Genomic DNA, 19,255 nt, shown 5'->3' with positions numbered 1-19,255 from the left:
AAGGGAAACCAAAGCAAAAACCCCAAACCCCTCACTTCCACCCAACTCTCCAGATACCTTTTGAAGGTCTACGTCCGAAGGACAAATGTCTGCAGAAAAATTTGGGGACTAGCAATGAAGAAACACACAAGCTGGATGGAGAGCTTTAGTTCGGAGTAAGCAAGTTTGAAACAAGTTGGTGCTGTCCTGAAAGCCTCCCTAGGCCCCAGGAAGGCCCTACGTCAGCTCTGTCGGGCAGAGTGAGTCCCACATCAGGGTGAGTCCCCTGAGTCTGGGCCTGCAGTCAGCAATTCCTTTTAGGGCCTGATGGATGTTCTGTGGGAACCTGTGAGTGTGGGTGAAGAGGCATCAATGATATTTGCTTTATGTATTCCCCAGGGTCACTTAGCTCAGAGGAGTTTCCCAGAATTTGCTGTAGGCCTAGTCTATTACCATGTGAATGACATAATCTTATCTTTTTTGTTCCAGTCAATTCAGAATTAAAACTATTAAAATTTTTTTCTTAGTTGCTCAGATTGGATCAATGAAGATGAGATTTGAGTTCAATTAATGTACTTGTGCACAAGCCTTTTTCATCTACTTTAGGACCTGTTTCTATCAACCTACAGTTGGGGGGAATTGGAGGGATGAATCCTGTGGTCAGTATGGGCCCTTGTTTTTGTTGTTTTTTTTCTTTCCAGGTCTCTGTGAGGCTGATGACTTCATTGCCCACAACCGTGTTTATGAGGTTGTGGTGAGTACTGTTTACTCTGCTGTGATCCCATCGCTGGCATCCCTAATCCTGTCTACTTTTCTGTGTTTTCCTAGGAGCAGATAGGTGAGATAATGGCCCAGCGTAAATCCATCAAGGAAATCCATCCTCTCCATGAAGAGGAAAAACAACTTACGTACAGACATCTGGTCTTTCATATATGAAGCATGAATAATAGGGGCAGCACTGGGACCAAGAAGTTCCTAGAAAGGCTGACTATGAGGTGGCAAGTGTCCTGGCCTATTGAGTAGGAAAATCTGCTATGTACCCTCAGACAAATTACTTCTTTTCTCTTTCTCAGTTTCCTTATCAATAAAAATTAGGAATCAGCTTCTAAAAGCTCACCCCAGTCTAAAGCTTTAGGACGCAAGGTAATAGTAGCTGACCCTTGTGGGTAACATACTGTCATCACAAAGTGTTGAGCTAAGAGTTTTCTAGGCACCATCCTGTATGTGAAGGTGACAGAGACACAGAGAGATCAAATCACTTACCCAGGATCATATTTGGTAGTTGGCAGCCCTGGGATTCCAAACTATACACTTTGACCCTGGTGCTCAGACTTTAAGCATTGTTCTATAGTAGTTCCCTGTGTGAACCAAATCAATGGAGGACCATTGGCTTTCAGGGCTTACACATCGTGATCATGTGTTTCTCTCTCCAGGAAGTGGTAAGATGTTCCGCTCTGTGACTGCCCTACTGCTTCTTCCTGTCCCTTCTCAATTTCTGCTGCTGCCCACTAAGATTCTACACCCAGAGGATCCAGAATCATGTCAGGGAGTGTTCTTTTGAGGAGGGAAGTATAGGTGAGAACAGCACCATAGCCCACTGGTTTACCCCGTGTACATATGTGACCAGTGCTTGGGCTCAGCCATGATCCTGAGAACCAGGAGAAAGTGGAAGAGATACATAGAGAGATGAAAGTACAAGTGAGACTCGAGGTGAGAGAAGAGAATGTAGACAGAGACACAGTCCTAAGAGCCAGCATGACAGATTCTCAGAAATGGTTGAAGATAAGAGTAAGAAAGCCTTTGGGATATGAATTTTTCACTCAGTGACAATGCCTGTTCACACTGACTTTTCAGGGCTTCCCAGGTGGCAAAAAGAAGAATAGATGTACACATTTTTTAAATAAACCATGGGCATATGATATAGGGTTTGAGAGAGGGATCAGAGCACAGATGTGAAATTTTAACATGAATTTCAGTATTAGAAAGTGAAGGTTACTAACACTAAAAACCATTAGTGCATGCCCATCATACCTACTTGAAACAGTCCTTTGAATCTCTTTGGAGTTTTTGAGGGGGTAGTAAGGAGTAAGTGGTTAAAAGCACAAACTTTTTGAACCCCAGTAGTATTCTACTACTTTCTAGTAGAATAATCTTGGAAAATTTGTGCAGAATACTTGTACCTTAGATGTTTCCTCTTTCAAGGGAGTAAAACTCTACTTCATAGTGTTGTGATCATTAAGCAAGTTGAATGTACATCACTTAGAATAGTAGTTGGTATGTAGCAAGCACATGAAATGGTAATTATTATTTTATCAAGCAGAACAGATGCATTTAATTTGCTAACCCCACCATTTACAAATGATTCTCACATATGTTCAAAAGCACTCTTTTTCTTGACTTGAATCTATTAGAATTCCATTTAATGCCATAGTTAAATCACAGTGACAGGATATGCAATGTTTAGAAGGCAGATACAATTCTGTATTCAGAAATCAAAAAGGCAGCAATGAGAGTGATGGGGGCTTTAGATGAGATTTGTAGGCCCCTTCTCCAGGCCCTGGACAGTTTTCCCCTCTGAGTCATGTGTATTGGCCACAGTGAAGGCTAAAGGCCAAGAGGCCCTTTCTGAGATGGGGTGAGCCAAGAGCAGAGGGAGGATGGAGAATATACTACCTAAGATCCTCTCAGCATATCAGGGAGGCTCTTCAGTTAAAAAGTTCTCTGAAGATTCTGCCTTGTTATCAGGCAGACATAAAGTCTTTTTTAGACCCTCCCGTCAGCTCCCAACCTAGCAGATCTATTTCTTTAGAAAGGAAGGGGGGAAAAGAGTAGAATTTCAGCCATAAAATCTACTTTTTAAGTATAAAAATCCACTGTGAAACAAGTTGGTGAAGAACTGTTCCCTTTCTTTATCCTTTTGTGTTCTGTTTGGGGAAAGCTTCCTTTTAATCATTAAGATGCTAGAAACACCCCACAAATTTGATCATCGGAATCAAGGTCAAATTACTAAGATATTTTACTATCAGTCCTCTTAATGTAACACTAACCATGTTAGTCCCTGTTTTCAATGGAAACAGAACCAATAGGAGATAGGTAGGTAGGTAGATAGATAGATAGATCTGGACATGATGTTAGATGAGTATATATCATCTAACATCATGTCTAGTACATATATATATATATGTACTATACACTATATGTACTATATATATATGTGCATATATATATACACACATACATATGTATGTATGTGTATATATATATATATATATATATATATATATACACATATTCCTTAAAATAAATGTCTCTGTCTCTGTCTCTCTCTCTATATATATATATATGTGTGTGTGTATATATATATATATGTATATATATATATATATAGAGAGAGAGAGAGAGACAGACAGACAGACAGACAGAGACAAAGAGGCAGAGACAGAGACACATTGTTTTAAGGAATTGGCTCATGCAATTATGAAAGATGCCAAGTCTGAAATTTGTAGAACTTGTCTCAGGTGAGAGTTGATGTTGCCATCTTAAGTTGCAAGTCTTGCAGTCTTGAGGAGAATTTCTTTTGTTTTCTTTTTCTTTCTTTTTTCTTTTTTTTTTGTCCAGACACTTTAGTCTTTGTTCATAAGGCCTTCAACTGATCGATGAAGGCCCACCCACACACTATGGAGGGTAATCTGCTTTACTTAAAGTCTACTGACTTAAATGTTAATCACATCTAAAAAAACACCTTTACAGCACCATCTAGACTGGTGCTTGACCGAACAACTGGCCACTATAGCTTAGCCATGTGGAGACATACAACTAATCACAACACTAATGCTTACTGATTATTTAGAGTCTAACGGCTTTATTTGTATGAACTCCCTTAATTCTCAAACAAGCCAGTGAGTTAGGTAACAATCACTGCAGATGAGGAAACTGAGACCCAGATAAGTAAAGTAGTTTGCACTAAGTTATATAGCTGGTAAAAGGGCTATATCTAGTGGCCAAACTCACTAGATGTGACTCCTGAGGCAGGGATCTTGTGCAAGTCACTGCACTAACCTGGAGCGTATGCATATGTGCCACCTTCTTCCTGACTCTGCAAACCACCAGAGCGGTGATTGACACCCACAAGCTGAGCCCTCAGCAAGTCCTCAAATCAGAGTCATACCAGAGCAAACAGTAGGTGCTCAGTAAGTGTTGGGTAATGAAGTGAATGAGTTGAACAGATGCATCTCATCTATCCACAGACTGAAGGAGGAAGAGTCCCCAGTCTGTATGAGGAGGGATCTGAGGCACTGGAACATACTGGTGAGTAAAGACCGTTTTCACTCTCAAGGAGAGCCCGGCTTTTGTGGTGGTGGTGGTGCGGGGTGCATAAAAACAAAAAGAATTGGCAATGTGATAAAGATCATGATTTTTAATACCTTGGCCTTTGGGATAAGACAGAATTGAAGATATGATACTGCTTTCTCCCTGCATTAGACATGATGCTAGATAAGTTAATTAATCACTCCATGCCTCTTTTTCCCCATCTGTAAAATAAAATGAATATAGAGAGGGTGCCAAAAATGTATATACACATTTAAAGAAAGAAAAAAACTGTATTAAAATTGTAATACTCAATATATACCAATAACAAAAGATGAATGTCGTGCAGGGAGTCACACAGGGTCTCTGGTCCTGCTCCCCACATAAGAACGCAGGATATGGTGAGGCCAAAAGGGAACATCCACGGAGCCATAGATGGGGGTGTCGTACCACTATATTCTCGCTGGCGGCATCCACCTCTCTGCAATCCGCTCTTGCTAGCTCAGCCACCATCTTCCTGCTAGCCCTCATTTTTGCTAGCGTAGCCACAGCAGTTATATTAGTGGCCAATGGCTCACTGGTTACAGCTGACGGCCAACTAGCCACAGCTGATTGCCATCCAATCACAGTTGATGGCCATTTACTACCTGAGCCAGCAACCTTTCCATGTGAGGCTGAGAGTCTGGAAACTGCACTCCTGGCTCTGTCTCCACAATGAATACAAGTCATATATACACATTTTTTGGCACTCCCACCCCCGATATATAACTCACAGAGCTATGAGAAGCCATCAAAATTGACTGGCATAAGGCCTATAAATGCTGAGCCCTGCATCGGGAACATGGAAAGTGTTTGATAAATAACTAGTATAAGAACCTGGTGATAGGTTCCCATGGCCATAGATCGGAGGGTAGCAAGCAGGCTGTGATTTCATCATGTTGAACTAAATATTTGAACTAAACTCCAGCTATGTAAGGGAGAGAACATTTTTGGCAAGGGGAAGAATTTATACTAAAATGTGGAGCAGTGACAAACAAGTAAGCTGTGTCTCAATTTTGGCCTGTATAAGCATTTTTTAACTGCCCAGCAATTTCCAAAAAGTAAATTAGATTTAACTTTGAAAAATTGTATGATTTCACCTAAAAATCTGAATTATGATAAAAAAAAGAGGTGGAAGGACTCTGCAGGTGTAGATCTACTCTCTGGTTTCCTATTTTTCCACAGCGTCTGTTATTCTTACTTCATTAATTTATGTGACTTCTGTGGCTCCTATAGGCTTCTGGTGCTGGTGTTCACGTAGGAATACCAGTAGTAGTATGTTTGGGAACTGGTGGATGTTTGCTTTTGTGTCTCGACCGACCGCCATCGAGAAAATGTGAGAAACACTGGCGGTGCCCTGAGAGGTCCAGAGAGAGTGGCAGTGACCTGAGAGTCCCTGCCTGTGCCTGGGGAGACTGGTGGTACCCTAAGAAGCCCAGGAAGTCTAGCTGTGCCCAGAAGGACTGGTGGTGCCCTGAGAAACCCTGGCTGTGTCCAGAGGGCCTGGCTGTGTCCAGGATGTTGTATTCACCTCCAGGCTCCTCGCACAGGACCTCTCGCGAAAGACACTTGTCGCATAGATTGTGAGACGAGACCCTGTAGGGGTGGAGTGTGGGGACAGAGCCAGGAGTGGAGTTTCCAGGCTCTCGGCCTCACTTGGAAAGTTGCTGGCTCAGGTAGTAAATGGCCATCAACTGTGATTGGATGGCAATCAGCTGTGGCTAGTTGGCTGTCAGCTGTAACCAGTGAGCCATTGGCCACTAACATAACTGCTGTGGCTACGCTAGCAGAAAATGGGGGCTAGCAAGAAGATGGTGGCTGAGCTAGCAAGAGCTGATTGCAGTTAGCACAGCAGGTTGTGAATAGTGTGGCTCCTGTTTCCTGTTTCTCCAACCCAGCCGTCAGCGAGAATATAGTGGTATGAACCCCCTATCTATGGCTCTGTGGGTGTTCCTCTTTGGCCTTACCATGTCCTGCGTTCTTGTGTGGGGAGCGGGACCAGAGACCCCTCAGGCCACCCCGCGTGACAGTTTTTAACCACATTACTCTGAAAGAACGGAGAATGGATTATGGAGGAGGACCCTGGAGGGGTGCAACAGTGATTCCATTTAGAAAGATGTGGTTATATTCTAGGTGGGAGATGGAGGCCAGGCTGGGAGGGTCCAAATTGAGAGGAAAATGGGAGTAACTGGTTGAAAAAGTGTGATGGGATCAGTCACGTATATGCTGTTAACTGCCTAATTAAGGGGCCATTGAAATATTGTAGGACAGAGAGCTCAGCATTTCCCCCCTCACTTACCATATACATGATAGACTGCAAGATTCTGTGTCATTTCAGCTTCACGAGCTATAAATATTTCCCAATTCAAGAATATAATACTTAACATTTATTGAGTCCTAACTGTATGCTCACCATTCTAGGTCCTCTGTCTGAGACTTCTAGAAACATAAACTTGGCCTCCCTCTATTTTACTGAAAAAGTATTATTTCATTGCCAGTGTTGGCCCGAAGGAGTAAGCTAACTAGCCATTAAATTTTAAATTAACTATTATATAATTGTGGGGACAGAGCCCCAGAGAGCAGTTTCCAGGCTCTTGGCCTCATGTGGAAAGGTGCTGGCTCGGGTAGTAGATGGCCATTGGCTGTGGCTAATTGGCCGTCAGCTATAGCCGGTTAGCCAATTGGCCACTCATATAACTGCCATGGCTGCCCTGGAGCATGGAGTCAGTCAGTTGGCAGGAAAGCGGACAGCAGATCGCATGTCGTGTGAATCCAGCCACCAGTGAGACTATAGTGGTATGACTCCCCTACCTATAGCTCCGTGGGTCTTCCATTTTGGCCTCACCATGTCCTGTGTTCTTATGTGGGGAGTGGGAGCTGAGACAGACCACCCTGCATAACACTAATACTAGCAAGTGAATTATGATTCATATTCTAATGTTCACTGGCTATGAGTCATAATGAAGTTGTTGAACTCAAGGTGGCAAAAATGGCTAATAATGAGTTGTAACTCCAGATTTCTTACATTGCAATCGTGGTTTTGCTGGTTGCTAGCTGTGTAACATTAGGCAACTTTAGTTACTAATTATCCTCAGATGCCTCACTTTTTCACCTGCAAAATAAGGATACTAGTATTACTACCATCACTGAGCCATGCTAAGGAGAGGTTTATTACATAAAATACATTTAGAAGAAGGCCTGGCACATACTGACTACTCAAGAAGTCTTATCTCTTCTAATAACTTGTGTAGAAGGAAAACGGTAGGGCTCTAAACCAGTATGGAACAATGAGTATGGAGAATAGGGTGAAGATGGGAGATTTTGCTATGGGGGAAACTGCCTTATCATGCCATAAAATGAAGGATGTATGTGCGTATAAGCAAATAATTCAAATCCTATAACCCATAGAGAAATAATCAAAACTAATTGAAATTAATTTTCCAAAGGAGTATGTGTGTGTACTTTTGACCTTCAAATGAAAAACTAAACTCTCAGGATACAATCTGCCACCGTTTCAGCCCATTTTTTTCTCTGCCTGAGAAAAGGCTACTTTTCTGTGGAAGTTGCACAATTTAGAGGTTAAACCAGATGGAATCAGAATCAATGAGTAAACATGAGAAATAGGACAAAGAACGCAGCATTGCAAAAGTCCCACAGTTAGGAGTGAACATGAAACTGATTTTCTGTTACTCTGACCTGTAATACCACACATATGTGGGCTCAGGACCACTACATGAGAGGGTTTTGCTGACTGAATAATCTTGGCCTCACAGCTGCAGAGACCAGGCTGGCTGGAAATCGGCTTCTAAATATTATTTGCTCCCCGTAACTGTCTTCTTTTACCTCCTTGACATTAATGGTGGCTGCCACTTTTCCACAAACTTCATTAAATATTTACTAATGACATAGTTTACTACACATGGCTCCAGTACTTAGAACATGCAAAGACTTGTTTCTGATTTGCTACATTATCATTTGACGAGAATTGTCTTTCAATCCCTTGGCAGGATATGGAAGAGAAGCTTTTACTTATAATCCAGAAACTCACTGTGCTGTCCAATTTGGTAGCCTCTAGTCTCACATGTTGACTATTTTAATTTTAGTTAGTTAAAACTAAAAATTCAATTCCTCTGTTGTAGATGCCATATTTCAAGGGATCAATATAGTGAATGGTTATGTACTGGACAATGTCGACGTAGAACATCCTATCATCTCAAATTTGTCTAGTGGTCAGCATTATACTAGAGTGTTCAGGTCACAGTTCTGTAATTGATATGGCCAAATACACAGGTTCTATATCTTTTGAAAGTTTCTATCCCTCTAAAAATGAGTGTATTAGTTTTCTGTGGAAACAGTAAAAATTACCCCAAATTTAAAACATCAAATTTATTATCTTAAAGTTCTGTAGTTTAGAAGACCAAAATTGGTCTCACTGGGCCAAAATTGGGTTGTCAGTAGAGCTAGGTATCTTTCTGGAGGCTCTGTTCCTTGTCCTTGCAGATTCTAGACGCCACCCACAGTCCTTGGCTCTCGGCTCTCTTCCTCCAATTTCAGAGTCAACAACTTTGGGCTGTCTTTTTCTCCTTGTCATCTCTTTAGTTCTCTCTCTTTTGCTTCCCTCATCCACTTATAAGGACCCTTGTAATACCATTGGACCCACTGGGATAATCCAAAATTATCTCTACATCTCAAGGTCAGTTGGTTATCAACGTTAATTCCATCTGCAACCTTCATTCCCCTTCTGCCATGTAATGTAAATACTCCCAGGTTTGGGAAATCAAGACATAAATATCTTTGGGTGGGGCTATTATTCTACGTTGATAAGCAAATGTATTATGGAGGACAGTGATTTTCTTTAAAGAGAGATTCTATGTAAATTCATTACAGATAATTATTCATATGTTTCTGATTTCACAAAAAAGTTGGCTACATGTAATGAAATAATTTAAATTAGTTAATTGCAAGAAAAATAACATATTGATAGCTTATACTTAATATGCACCAGATACTGAGGTCTATCTATGATTCTAAGAGCGTGTACGAACACATGAATCAATGAATGGAGACATTAATAGCACTTTAAGTAGTAGTGTGGAATAAATGAAGGAGATATAGGGAATATTAATCAGGAAAATGGTGTTCTCTTTCTAGCATAGATACCTATTCATCTGTGCAATTTCTCTGAATTTAAGTTTTTGTTTTTTTTACATAGATAAAAGAACAGATAAAATTCTCTGTGTGGTCCCTTCCTATTCTTAAAAATTGCCTTTATGAACTAAGGTAGAAGAAAAGATAATTTTTTTTAAAAAAGCACAATATCAAGCTGTACAGAATTGCCACTTATTTTTTCCAAATAAAACAGTAGGCACAGGAAGACTAAAGAGAGATGGTTTAATCAGAGATAGCAGAGCCTGTTTTTTATTTTTGTTACAAGGTAAGATATACTATGCCTTAAGAGATTAAAAAAAACAAAAAGGTAGAGATAGTCCACCTGAGCCTGGGAATTGTGATTACATTCAGTGCTTTATTAAGGATCAAGAGTAGAAAAGGAGAAATGCCCAGAGAACACTTATATTTCCAGTTGGGTTAAACTGACAGTAATTATTAGCCCAAAGCATGTTAAACAACTTTTCATCTCCCTGCTTTACTTTAATCAGGTGGTTAGAAAAACACATGAACATTAGTACCATTAGAGGGGCTACACTTTTTTTCAAAAGCTGTCTGACTTTACGCAAATAAGTCTTCACAGTCAACAAAGTTCATAAACAAGTGAGACTCTCTCTGCTGCAGGCATTGACATGTGTGTCATGTAGGAGCTCACTCAGAGATCATCCCAAAGAATAAGAAAGGCCTTTTCTCCATAAAATTCTGCAAGAAGCGTTTTGAATGAAATAAACCTTGGGTTTGATAACTCTGAAGAGCCCAAACTTTCAGACCAAGGTTTTTTAAATCTATTTTGTCTAAAGGGTGTTACTCTAAATATCAGATTCTTAGAAATCTTTGGGCCTAAATATATTAACAACTGAGCAGTGTTGAGCACCTTGAAACACTCTAACCTAAAGGTATCTTTACTCAAAAAACTATATATAAAATTACATATACTATCAATTAGAAATTTTCCTATAGAGAAATTGAAAACTAATTAAGTGAAACGACTATATCGCCTATGTCTCTATAATCCATTTACCCATCTATCATCTGTCTACCTATGATATTCTGTGAACTATTATGCAGCCCACTGAATATAACATACTTATTAAAATTCCATTATAATTTGGAATTCTTCCTCTGATTTTGAAAAAAGAAATATATACTCTCTCTCCTAGAAATTGTATGTGTTTTCACCATCTATTACATTTATTCACTCATTCAATAATTTACTCATCTTTTATATTTTTAAAGGACCTGTTATTTGCCAGCCTCTGGAAATACAATGATGAAAGACTCATATTCCAGTGCGGGGGTGACAGGCACCTGTCCAAATCATTGCAATGCCGTATGATAGGTAGGTATGTAAAGGGTTATGGAAACAGTGTGGAGGAGCACCTAAAAATTGATACAGGAAGGAAAGGCCAGATGTTGCGTTAAAAGGATATTACTTAAAACTGACTTTTGAAGAATATGAATGAATAATTATTTTTTCCGTTCATTCACGGATTGCTACTCTGTTCCAAAGCAGTGCAAAAACAAAGCCACTCCTTTTCTTAAGTAATCCAAAATCTATTTGAGAAATTGACCTATAAAGAACCAGAGTACAGGGTGATTGTTAGAATAAAACTGTGTGTGTGTGTGTGACAATAGGGGGATGTTGTGGTAAGCTGTCAGGAGGACGCATGAGATTAGGGAAGGAAACATCAGGGAAGAAGAAAACCATTTCAAAAATGGAAGTTGGAGAAATTTGGGCCAGAATATATGTTATATCAGATAGGGAGCCATGAAAAATGAAGCCTCAAGGCAGGTAAGGAAGAGAGGCTGTGAAGAGTCTGCCATGCTGAGGATTTTGAGCTTTATCTTTTACGTTATATGAAAGCCTTGAGTGCTTTTATGTAGGAGCACTGGACATTTTCTGTATACTTCCGCTACATCCATTCTGCAGTCATCTCCACCCTGCTCTGCGGCCCAGGAGGTGAATCTTTATAGTTGTATCTGTGGTCCCTCTTGCCCTGTGGCTTTGATCAAAGAGAAACACCTGTAGGAAATCAGAGGGCTCGAGGGGAGTAGACTGGCAGATGCCATTGGTGCCCTATGTTACCTTTGTCAGGATAGTGCACTCATTGTGCAGCTGCTGCAGGTTGCTGCTGGCAACTTACATTTTAGCAGTAATAAGGAGAGTCCTTGGCTGGTGAGGGCCATTTTACCAGAAGATGTCTAGGAAGTCATGTGGCTCTACACTTTATCAGTGGCCAATAACCAGTAATTGACCAATGCAATGGTATGAAAGCCCAGACCCTTTGTATCTAGACTGTACAATCTCTGTGAAAAACTGAGACTCCAGATCTCCTCATGGATTCAGGCTAAGAATGAATTTCTTCTGAAACTAAATTGTTATCTAACCTCTTCCCTTGCTCTATCTATATTCCCTTTGCTTTCAGCAAGCAACTTAGCTGGTCATGGTTTTTAACCTGGTAATATTAAGAGATGTGCCAAATTATCTCCTGTATTCCAGACATACTCTTCCTTAACTCTTGTGGAAGAGTAGTCTAAGTTCTCCTTTGTAGTCAGGATCACAGGGAGAGTAAACTTCTAGATGAGAGACATCAAGTAACCATGAGACCAGAGCTGCTTATGTGAGCTGGTTACCGTCAGACCCACCAAGTCTAAGTGTTAGCAGCCCCAGAAGCAATTATTTATAAAACGGAAGAATTACATTATTATTATTATTATTATTATTATTATTATTATTTTATTATAAATAAATGATAAAGATTTATTTAAGTGTCTTAGAGTTTACAAAGTGGAAACACAGGTAGGCAAAACCTCAGACATGTTCAAAAAAGAAAAAAAAATAGAAAAGAAAAATTAAGAGTTCTTATAATAAAAAGTTCATTCTTGAAAATAATCAGCAGCATTCTTAGCCCTGGAATTGGTCGAGCATGCTTTTCAGTAAGTTGTCAGGCAGTCTGGGTGATGGATACCAGATAGTCTGGGGAATGGGTATAAGGTGGTCTGGATGTGTGAGTCCTTTAAAGGGTAGAGAGAGGGTTGTCAGAAGGTCTGACATATATCCTGGCATTGACGTGGGATTACTGGAAAGTTCGAAAGTTCAGGTTCCTAGGCCATTTAAAGCAAGAATAGAACTGTTTCCACATACATCAACCTACTTGACTTTGTATTTTAACAGCTATAGTGATTCGATTTTATTTCTATACTCCATTCCTCAGTAAAAACATGGCAATGAAAATCAAAAGGTTTCAGAGGATTTTTGTGAGTAGTAAATGGGTTAAGGACTACAGTATTTGGCAGCTATCTCCTTTTTAACACCTTCCAGTTATAATTGGTAAACAATGAGATTTACATGTTTACTTTACTTTCTGCTTTAAGAAAGTAGAAAAAGAACAAATGAACCCCAAATAAGTGTGTGTACCTATATATCTATGACTATTGATATATGTATTTTAAAAATTGTGTACTTCAAACATGGAAGGGTTACATCTTGGTTGCCTTAAAGAAGGTCCAAAGGGCATAAGTAAGCTGAACAAACAAGTATCCCAGACTTCCATGTCACTAGAACAGTCTTAACAGTCACCACTCACACAACTCATACTGTAACCTCATGAGAGACGCCTTATGACCAGTTTAATAGAGGGACAAAAACAACTCAGGCTTGCTTTATGGGGGGTTCAGCTTGGTACTTTAGTATGGGCTAAAAATGGGCTGCTGTTACCAGATAGCCCCACTCAGAGAAAGCCTTGAAAGACAGTAGTAATGAGAAAAATCCAGACAGGAAACAGGGCTTTGGTCAGTATTACTCAGAATTCAATTTTGTTGAAAGATAAGTGGTTCAAAATAAGGATATACATGAATGTGTGTGCAATGCCAAATGGCTTTTTTCATTGGTTGGAGCCCTGTAAGGAGCAAAATTGGTGGATTAGGGACAAAGGAGGTCCAGAGAAGAAGAATGTGGGTAGACATGTGGGAATAGACACAAAATAAGAAGAATTTACCATCAAATATTGGCACCCATCAGAGAACATTCACTGTCAAAGAAACATAAAATAACCAGGTATGGAAGAGACTGGTCCAATAGATTATCAGCCAACCTCTGCACTTGCTCGGTGGACTCATGAATGGGGTAGCCATGGTACAAGGATGGAGACTATTTATGGACCCAATAGCATGGACTCCCTCTCACCAAAACTGATCAAGCTAATGCCACAGCTAAATGTCCAACCTCCCCACAAACAAATGTTAATGCTGAGCCTTTTATATGACACCATCCTTTAAGTAAACCAATCAGACACTAGGAGGTAAGTTGATAAAACTGGACTCCTCCCCTACTGCCAAGAGCAATGATTTGTCCTGAGCAGTAATGACACATATTCCATGTATGTTTTTCAAGTATGTTTTGCAGCAGTATCAATCAGCATCACCTGCAAGAACTCACAGAGTGACCTATTAGATGGGAACATATTATCCCAAATCAAGATAACCCCTTTATGGCAAAAGAGGCATGGCGGTAGGAATATAGCAACAGATTCCTCTGGTCCTACCATATATTCAATCATTTGGAAGCTGCTGACCAGATAGAGCCTGAAAATGCCTGTTTTAGGGCTCAGCTGTAGTATCAGCTTGGAGATGGGGACGGTAGCCTTCAGAAGGTAGTCCATTTCTCTTAAACCAATGGCCATTTTCTGGTATTGTGTCCCAAACAGGTAGAAGACATGAGTTCAGGAATCAACAGATGGAGGAAGTAGTGGCCCTGGTCCACCACTGGGAGAATTAGTGTTCCCTGTCTCCTCAACTTTAGACCCTATGTTTCTGGAGACCCTATTTCCCAGAGGAGGGATGACACTCAGAGACACAGCAAGAGTCCCACTAAAGTTAAGCCATTGCTGATACCTGAACACTTCGAGTTCTTCATCAAGCAAAGAAAGGAAGTAGCATAGTGGCACAACTGTATACACTGGGGTATTTTAACCTGATTACCCTAAGGAGGTAAGATAGCTTAAGGAGGGCATGGAGGAATATGTTTGGTACTCTAGTGAACCGCAGAGTATCTCTTGGTACTTTTCATGCCTGACTTTAATTATAAATGAACAAGTACAGTGACCATTGCCTGGAGTATGGTAACTGGCGTATCAAGTTTCTTAGGAGTGAGAGTCTGAGTCATCTCACCAAATAAGTGACTGAGGCCACCGGAAGTTCTAGGTAAGAATAAAAGGAATTTAGAAGGGTAGGAGAAGGAGATGATGAATATCACTTACAAATTTGAAACTGGTCGTAGCAAAGAAGGCTTTAATTTACCCTGCTAATGCTCTTCATACACGTTTTCTCAGAAATTGAGACCAACCCAAATTCTGAAGAAGCTGAGAACAGATGGGAGTTGCTCATTGTGAGAAGCAAATGGATCTGAGAAATTCAAGTGGTAGATTGTGGCAGTAGCTATGGGGACCTCTCCAAATCCTTTTGGCTGGACGGGTGCACTCCTCCCCTGGTGGCCACAGGTCTTGGCTGATAACTGCTCAAACTGCTATAATTCTCTTGAAGAATATCCTATGCTGATTGAAGCTGCCATTCCCAGAGATTTCTGAGAAGTTAAACTGTCCCCTCCTCCAGGAGCCAGTGGAAAACCAGTGACTGACTAATGTACAGATATAATACCGCAGCCCTCCTTTTCCTGGGCAGGAAAACCTCTTACTGTTTACATTCTAGAACATTTTATGGGATTAGATTGAGCCTAAACCTCTCCTGAAATCACATTTTTGCCTAACTCTGTCCTTTGTCTTTTCTCATGCTCCTTACTCCCTTACAGATTTAGTTGAGTACTCCTTCATAAATCACTTGCACACAACTACCTGTCTTATACTCCGCTTCCTGGTGACCAGATCTAAGTCAATTGGATGTGGCAATGGTTGCATTGCCTACTGAGGACCATAGTCCCATGGCTGTCATTCTCTGTAGCAAAAGTTTTCTAAAGGCTCTCTCCCCTGTCCCTTTAGGATGCCTTGTGGTAGTGACTTTCTCCTGTTGAGAGTGCTGGGGTCTTTCCATTTCCTGAATCTTGCTCATGACTTTGAAAACAGTCCCTTCATTTAACTCTTCTCAATTCTCCCATTTTTGTGTGACACAGATTTGCTCTCCCAATCCTGACTAATAAAGTAGGGACAAGCAGGAAGTGCTCAGATCATATTTTTATTATAAAGATCGATCTGTAGAGGAGAGATCATAGGAAAGGCAAGTCCAGCTACAAAGAGGTCATTTAATAGGTTACTGTAATAAACCAGAAAATAAAGGAAAAAGTTTAAACTTCAGTATCCATGGAGATAGCCTGTTGGGGTAACTTTGAGAGATAGGTAGGCAGTAAAATTGGTTTAAGGGTTAAAATGTCCTAACGTTGTCTTGTGAATTCATTAAACAATGATTGTATTCCCACAGATCAAGTAAATTTACAAATATATGGTGATGGAAGGAGAACTGATTCTAGGTGGTGAACATACCATGTGATATACAGATGATGTATTACAGAATTGTACACCTGAAATCTATGTAACTTTACTAACAATTGCCATCCCGATAAACTTTAATTAAAAAAATAGAATAAAAATAGAATAAACAAATAAATAAATATATGCTTACTGTCTAGACGCTGGTGGTCTTTTTATTTTTATTTTTTATTTTTCTTGTACCAAAATTTAATTTTTTTTTATTTTATTAGTTTCAGGTGTACAAGACAAGGTAATACTTAGACGTTCATCATTTATATCCCTCACACTGTGAACCCCCCTCCCCCCATCCACTATCCCTCTGACCTCACACTGAACCATCACATTATATATATAAAATTATAGTTGGCATTCATTAATGTTTAGCTTCTGGTGTACAATGCCATGATCAGGTGTCCACAGTATCCCTGAGGTGGTCTCCCAAATAGGACGCATGTCCATCGGATACCCAACAAAATCTTTACAACATTATTGAATACCTTCCCCAAATTAATTTTCAAAAAAACCCTGAGGCCAGCTTGTGGTTACCAGCCCCTTCCAAATCCCTTCACCTTTCCTCTTATCCCCAACCTCCCCCCCCCACACCCATCTAACAACTCTCGGTTTTTTCTTTGTGTCCCCAAAACTGTTTCTGATTAGTTCATTCACATAGTCTTTTCTTTAGATTCCATATATAAGTGAGATCATATGGTACTTGTCTTTCTCTTTCTGACTTATTTCCCTTAACATAATGTTCTCTAGATCCATCCATGTTGCTGCAAATGATAAGATTTCTTTCTTCTTTATGGCTGCGTAATACTCCATTGTATAAATGTACCACAGCTTCTTAATCCAGTCATCTACCGATGGGCATTTCGGTTGTTTCCATATCTTGGCTATTGTGTAAAGTGCTGCAATAAACATAGGAGTGCATACAGATTTTTGAATTGGAGTTTTGGATTTCTCTGGATAGATGCCTAGGAGTGGAATTACTGGATCATAGGGTAGTTCCATTTTCAGATTTCTGAGATACCTCCATACCGTTTTCCATAGAGGCTGCACCAATCTGCAATCCCACCAACAGTGCACTAGCGTTCCCTTTTCTCCACATCCACGCCAGCATTTGTTGTTTGTTGATTTATTGATGATAGCCATTTTGACTGGAGTGAGGTGGTATCTCATTGTGGTTTTTATTTGCATTTCTCTGATGGTTAGTGAGGTTGAGCATTTCTTCATATGTCTTCTTGCCTTCTGTATGTCCTTTTTAGAAAAATGTCTCCTCAAGTCCTCTGCCCATTTTTTAATTGGGTTGTTTGTTTTTTTGGAGTTGAGTTGAGTAAGTTTTTTATAGATTTGTGATATTAATCCCTTATCAGATATATCATTGGCAAATATCTTTTCCCATACAGTAGGATCCCTTTTTGTTTTATTGATGGTTTCCTTTGCTGTGAAAAAACTTTTTAGTTTGATGTAATCCCACATGTTTATTTTTTCTCTTACTTCCCTCGCGCGAGGGGATATATCAGTGAAAATCTTACTCCGGGTAATGTCCATGAAGTTTCTTCCTATATTTTCTTCTAGATATTTTATGGTTTCAGATCTTACATTTAAGTCTTTAAGCCATTTTGAATTTGTTTTTGTATATGGTGTAAGGAGGTGGTCCAGCTTCATTTTCTTGCATGTGTCTGTCCAGGTTTCCCAACACCACTTATTGAACAGACTGTCTTTACCCCATCGTACATTCTTGCTTCCATTGTCGTAGATTCGATGGGCATATAGGCATGGATTTACGTCTGGACTCTCTATTCTGTTCCATTGATCTATGTTAGACGCTGGTGGTCTTAATGGAGAATCATTTGGATAGTTCTTTTAAAAGGCAAAAGAAAGTAAATGTTATACTCGAGTTATAAGCAAAAGACAGTGAAAGCACATAATAAGGAATAGCCATAATTCTAAGGTTATAAAGTACAGCATTGGCTAATTTTTATAACTAAACACATGTCTCCTAAGAAATTGCTATATTAACCAAACATCTCTGAGTAACTACTTAATATTCCAAAAAAAATCCATGAATGGATTTTTTAGCATTCACCTCTCAGGGACTATATTTTTATATAATTAATTATCTTAATTATATTCACTAATGCTATTAAAAGAGTTACAAATAAATCACTGTTAAATATTAATTAAACAGTTGTTAGCATTTGATGGGGTTAATATGCATACAAATTGCTAACTCTAAATTTTCATATAAATATAGTGGAATAATAGTGTGTATGTTATGTATATAGCATTTACAATTATATATTCTGCATACTTTATTATATATTAATATTCTCTGTATATGAACACATATTAAAATTATATAATATATTAAAATTGTATATGAATACCTAATTTTAACCAAATTTTTATTCTGGTAAAACATTCAAATTAAATGTCTAAGTTATCCCTTGTTCCTCAAGTAATGAATAATAAGCAAAAATATGAAAATGTAAAAAAGTACCTAAAGATTTCAGAGTGTAGCTGAAGTATAGGATATAAAAGGATAAATGTCTAGAGAGAAGGTTGTTAAGGTTGGCTGAGGCCAAGCTACGAAAGGCCTGTTTGACCATGCTAGGAATTTAGTTGGGATTTGGGGACTGATCAGATACTAATAGAGGAGAGTCAGGTCACTGAGCTTTCCAGATTGGTTGATTAAGTGGATATAATCCTATTCACAGACACACATCAAAAATTTTGCAGGTTCCTTTCCAGGTGACCATAATGAAGTATCGCAATAAGGCAAGTTGTAATCTTTTAGATGGTGGAGGTTTTTGCCTTTAGTTAGTACAAAAAACAACATCTGTGAAGCTCAATAAAGAAAAGACACTAAAGTGAGGTATGCCTGTACTCAGAAATATAAGTAGAGAAAATAGGAAGCCTGAGCTTTTACTCAGAAAAAAAAAAAATGTGTAGGAAAAATAGGCAGCATTCTGGGACAGTGGAAGAGTTGACCTAATACTAGTATTTGACCCTGGAATTTGTGGGTTTAGGGGGTAAAGCAATATGACTGGAGACACCCTGCCACACACACTGCTGCTGTGTTATCTGTGTTAAACTGCATTGTACGTTCCCGGTTCTTATTGTCTCACCACCTCTGATGGCAACCAGGGAAATGAGCGGCTGGCCACTGCTTTGAGGGCAAGTAGGCAGGCAGGAGTTTGGCTTGTATGGGTACCACTAGATAAGTACGACTACTACTAGTCTTTCGTAATTTCTTTGTTTCTTCTGGAATATATCTTAAT

General features: G+C 39.5%; 1 protein-coding gene across 1 annotated transcript in view; it reads left to right on the top strand.

The window, feature by feature from the left end:
* The first annotated feature begins 167 nt into the window (after positions 1 to 167).
* CLDN16 (claudin 16) overlaps positions 168 to 19,255 on the top strand; it is a 75,930-nt gene continuing 56,842 nt past the window's right edge. The window contains exons 1-3 of the mRNA XM_081071577.1: positions 168 to 733; positions 4,227 to 4,287; positions 10,729 to 10,831. The gene's annotated coding sequence lies outside the window, so the exon portion shown is untranslated. The remainder of the gene's footprint in view (positions 734 to 4,226; positions 4,288 to 10,728; positions 10,832 to 19,255) is intronic.

This window comes from Rhinolophus hipposideros (genome assembly GCF_964194185.1).
Source record: "Rhinolophus hipposideros genome assembly, chromosome: 2".
Lineage (NCBI taxonomy): Eukaryota > Metazoa > Chordata > Mammalia > Chiroptera > Rhinolophidae > Rhinolophus > Rhinolophus hipposideros.
The sequence above is the reverse complement of the archived record's forward strand: the minus strand, read 5'-3'. Positions and strand labels throughout refer to the sequence as shown.